This window comes from Physeter macrocephalus, chromosome 14, assembly GCF_002837175.3.
Source record: "Physeter macrocephalus isolate SW-GA chromosome 14, ASM283717v5, whole genome shotgun sequence".
NCBI lineage: Eukaryota > Metazoa > Chordata > Mammalia > Artiodactyla > Physeteridae > Physeter > Physeter macrocephalus.
Window position 1 is genome coordinate 121,983,486 of NC_041227.1, and position 4,884 is coordinate 121,988,369.

At 41.4% G+C, this 4,884-nt stretch overlaps 1 pseudogene; it reads left to right on the top strand.

Annotated features, from left to right (window-relative positions):
* The first annotated feature begins 4,252 nt into the window (after positions 1-4,252).
* On the top strand, positions 4,253-4,377 carry LOC112066612 (uncharacterized; annotated as a pseudogene).
* Positions 4,378-4,884: the final 507 nt, after the last annotated feature.

A 4,884-nucleotide genomic window follows, 5' to 3' on the forward strand; every position in this document is an offset into this window, starting at 1 on the left:
GGAAAATTCCTGGGGCTAAACAAACTTATCATTACATCATTGAAATAAAGCCTGGATGAAAGTGGGGCAAAAAGATTCCATGTGTTTGGGAATTCCCTCGCAGTCCAGTGGTTAGGACTCTGTGCTTTCACTGCCGAGGTCCCGGGTTCAATCCCTGGATGGGGAACTAAGATCCCACAAGCTGTGCAGTGTGGCAAGAAAAAAAAAAAAAAAAAAAAGACAATTCCATGTGTTTCTCTCTATCAGGGAAACAGACAGGCCTATTTTTATTTGGGGGTCGTGTCAACATAAGGCTGTATGCAGAAATAGAGTCCTTTATGAATACTGGTGTTGGGCAGTAAATGGACACCAAACTGATATCTGTTGATGCCAGTGAACAAAAGCTCCATCTGAATATGGACCACAGAGATATTGGGTAAGGCCTCATATAGTTTGCAGGACCAAAAGATGGAGGTTTTTTCATGGCTCATGGTTAGTGAGAGACATGACAGTATGGTGGCCATTATGAGGGATGTAAAAGAAGCAGCACTGGAAGCAAGAAAGCCAACAGACCAAGAGATAGAAGGAGCTCAGATTCTGCTCAGCCACTGCTAGCTCTGGGACCCAAACAAGTGGCTTCTCTTTGCCTAAGCTTCCTCATCAGTAAAATGAGGGGATTAGACAAGATGAATTCTAAGGCCCCTGTTGGGTTCTATAATTCTGTATCTCTAGGACTGGTTTCCTCCAGCCAGATTTTTAATGTTCCCCAGATATTTATCATAAAAATTGGGTACCACAAGATGGAAACATATCAGACAGTGGTCACCCTATGATCCTTTTAAATCCTAAAAAATAATAATACTATTGTTTCCCCAATGGAAGAAAAAAAAAGCCATATTATTATTAACACGTAACCAGTTGAGCCAATTCAGAAAATTTCTAGAGACAATATAGCCTTTTCTGGTGCCTTGACTGAAGAGAAACAGCAAAGACATTTAATTCCCACAAATCTAGGACACACTCAGATAAATTTATTATGAATATTAGAATTTTTTGGTTTTGAACTGAGAAAAAAGTCCCTGAGCTTTATGATAATGGTTATATGACTTCTTCAAGGTGTGATTAAGGAATCTAGTTTTGTTTAGGTCAGATAAAACACAAAAAGTCAGAAGTGAAATTATTTTGAAATTCTACCATGTTGTCATGTGTATAAATAGTTCATTCCTTTTCATTGCTGAGTAGTATTCCATTGAATGGATATGCCACAATTTGTTGATACATTTTCCTGCTGATGAACATCTAGCTGTTTCCAGATTTTAAGTCGTACAAGTAAATCAGGCAGTCTTAATTCTTTTTTTAAAAATAAATTTATTTATTTATTTTTTGGCTGCAATAGGTCTTCCTTGCTGCACGAGGGCTTTCTCTAGTTGTGGCAAGCGGGGGCCACTCTTCATTGTGGTACGCAGGCTTCTCACTGAGGTGGCTTCTCTTGTTGCAGAGCACGGGCTCTAGGCGCGCGGACCTCAGCAGTTGTGGCATGTGGGTTCAGTAGCCATGGCTCACAGACTCTAGAGCACAGGCTCAGTAGTTGTGGCGCATGGGCTTAGTTGCTCCATGGCATGTGGGATCTTCCTGGACCAGGGCTCGAACCCATGTCCCCTGCACTGGCAGGCAGACTCCCAACCACTGTGCCACTAGGGAAGTCCCCACAGCCTTAATTCTTGCCTTTACTATTTAGTAACTCCTCTGTTCTCTTTCAAAAGCACCTCCATACTTGGCCATGGGTTGATAACTGCTGAGGCTGCGTGAGGGTACATGGAGAATCATCACACCCTTCTATTTTTGTGTAGCTTTAAACTTTTCCATAATAAAAAAAAAAGAAATTTAAGCACTTTATGAAGTGTTTTTCTCTATTAATACTAAAAATATTCAGTAATTCTATAGTCGAACTAATGGGTCCAACTTGGGTGCTTTATTTTAAAAAGGTTTAAGTTTGATTCCCATATTTGGTTTATTATAGTCATGAGGAGTGTTTGCTAAAAAAACAAATTCTTTATCCTCTCCTCAGAAGTACTGAATCAGGTCACGCCACCAAGTCATTCTTATATGCAGGTAGTTTAGAAAACACTGAATTCTCTCCTTCTGGATGATCTAGCCTCCAGCTTTGGCTTCACATTGGAAAAGAGGAACAATAAATTTCCTTCCCCCACTGTCATCTCTTTCTGTACCTACACTTTCAATTTCTCCCCCATCATTCTCAACTTCTCAAATACTCTGAAATTACATCCAGGAACCAACTAACTGCAGAGGAAAACTATAATGGAGAAACAATAGATAGGAACCAAAAAGAAATCTGTAAATGGGAAACAATACAATAAAAGGGAAAAGAAATTTAAGTGAAAAGATAAATATTTGAGGAAACAGAATACCAGTACTTATTATCTTCCAATTTCTTCTCTTTCCCCAGGTCACGAGAGATCAGGAGCATAATTACAGGGATGCAAATGAGTGAGGAGTCATCAAGACTTTAGTTTCTAGTTGAGTTGGAGGACTTGGTTAATTCCAGGTATCCTGGGGCTAACGTCAAGGTGAGGGGTGGGGGAGACCATAAACTTTCAGTCTATACCGCTAGTCATAACATCAATTTGTTCCTGAGACTGAGCTGCCACTTCTCTTGTATTTGAGTTTCAGTTTCTTGAATACAGCAACTGATGAGCTACTCAAGTGCCCCTAGGGCTGGGGCATCTTGCCAATCTCTTCTTCCCCCAACCCTCACTCCTGCCTTGTAACTGACATCCTGGGCCTAAGTCCCACTCTGAGCTGGAGCACTTCCCCACATGCTTTTCTGATGCTGCTAGGCAGGCTGCCTTCATCCCCCAGCCAGCTGCCTTCCAGAGGCCTTTCTTCACCTTCTCATAGCCATTCCTGTTGATACCCACCTACCTGGACCACACTGGTGGTCCAGCATAGAGCTGTTGTGTTTTCCAGGTGTAACTCCCTGTAATCACAAGCAGAGAGCATTTCCATCTCCTTCAATGTTCTGAGTACCATCTACCCAACGTAGTGTCAGCCAACCCTTTCACATGATGCTATAGGATGTGATAGGGTATGTTTCTCATCATCATGGACACAATTTTGTCTTAGCATAACTATAATAGGCGGGTTCCAAGAAAGGGAAGCATCTCTCCTCACCCCTCGATACCCTGATCCTGCCAACTGCTACACTATACTAGCCCCAGACCCTATGTAAGAGAGTAATAATAGGCTGGTGTGATGTTGCTTTAATGAACACACACCCTTATTCACTATTAGCAAAAGCTTCACCACCTCAACCAGCCAAAGATCTGTTTAAGCCTCACACTAATGTTTACAAATTTAAAGAGATGCTAACTGGATACTGGGTTCTCCGGCTATTGGCCTTTTGCTTGCTTAAAATAAATCTTGCTGGACTTCCCTGGTGGCGCAGTGGTTAAGAATCCGCCTGCCAATGCAGGGGACACGGGTTCGAGCCCTGGTCCGGGAATATCCCACTTGTCGCGAAGCAACTAAGCCCGTGTGCCACAACGACTGAGCCTGTGCTCTAGAGCCCGCGAGCCACAACTACTGAGGCCGTGCGCCTAGAGCCCGTGCTCCGCAACAAGAGAAGCCACTGCAATGAGAAGCCCGCGCACTGCAAGGAAGCGTAGCCCTCACTCGACAAACTAGATAGAAGCCCGCGCGCAGCAACGTCTCCAACTCAGCCATGAATAAATAGATAAAAAATTTAAAAATAATAATAACTCTTGCTAATAAAATAGTAGAAGCCTAAGAGGCAAATTTCACTTGCAAATACTACTTCTTTCCTTTGGGTAATGACTATTCAAAGAGACACTAAACAAAGAGAACGTTTAAAAGCTGAGTTTTCCTAGATGTAAACTCTTATACGTTGCTGATAGGAGCATAAATATTACAATCACTTTGGGAAACATGTGCATAACTCTACACTCCTAGGCATATTCCCTAGAAAGACACTCTCACATGTGGGTAATAAAAAACATGTTTAAGTATGTTCCCAGCAACAGTGTATAGAAAAGCAAAACTCTGGAAACAACCCACTATGGGTCAAAGAATGAATTAAATACATTACGGCAGATTCATATAAAGCATACCCTACAGCCATAAAAATGAATGAATTATAGTTATATGCATCAATCTCAAGATCAAAATGTTCAGTAAAAAAGATCAAGCTCTGCAATACAATGGGGAAACATAGTCTTTTCAAAAATGATACGGAATCTATGGCCATACCACCCTTAATGTGGTATGGCCTGATCTCGTCTGATCTCGGAAGCTAAGCAGGGTCAGGCCTGGTTAGTACTTGGATGGGAGACCAAATGTGAATACAAGGTGCTGTAGGCTTTAAAAAAAAAAGTGGTGCTGGGAATTCCCCTGGTGGTCAAGTAGTTAGGACTTGGCGCTTTCACTGCCGGGGCCTGGGTTCAATCCCTAGTCAGGGAACTAAGATCTGCAAGCTGTGCAACACAGCTAAAAAAAAAAAAAATGGTGCTAGGACGAAGTGGATACCCACATACAAAAGAATAAATTTGGACCGCTACCCTATACCATACTCAAAAATCTACTCAAAATGGACCAAAGACGTGAATGTAAGAGCTTAAGTGGTAAAACTCTTAGAAGAAAACATAAGTATAAATCTTTGTGGCACTGGATCATTGGCTTAGGGAATGATTTCTTAGATATTACACCAAAAGGAAAAGAAAAAGTACCTTAGACTTAATAAAAATTTAAAACTGTTGTGCTTCAAATGACACTATCAAGAAAGTGAAACAAGAGCCCACAGAATGTGAGAAAATTTTTGCAAATCATGTTATCTGATAAGGGTCTATCATCCAGAATACAGAAAGAACT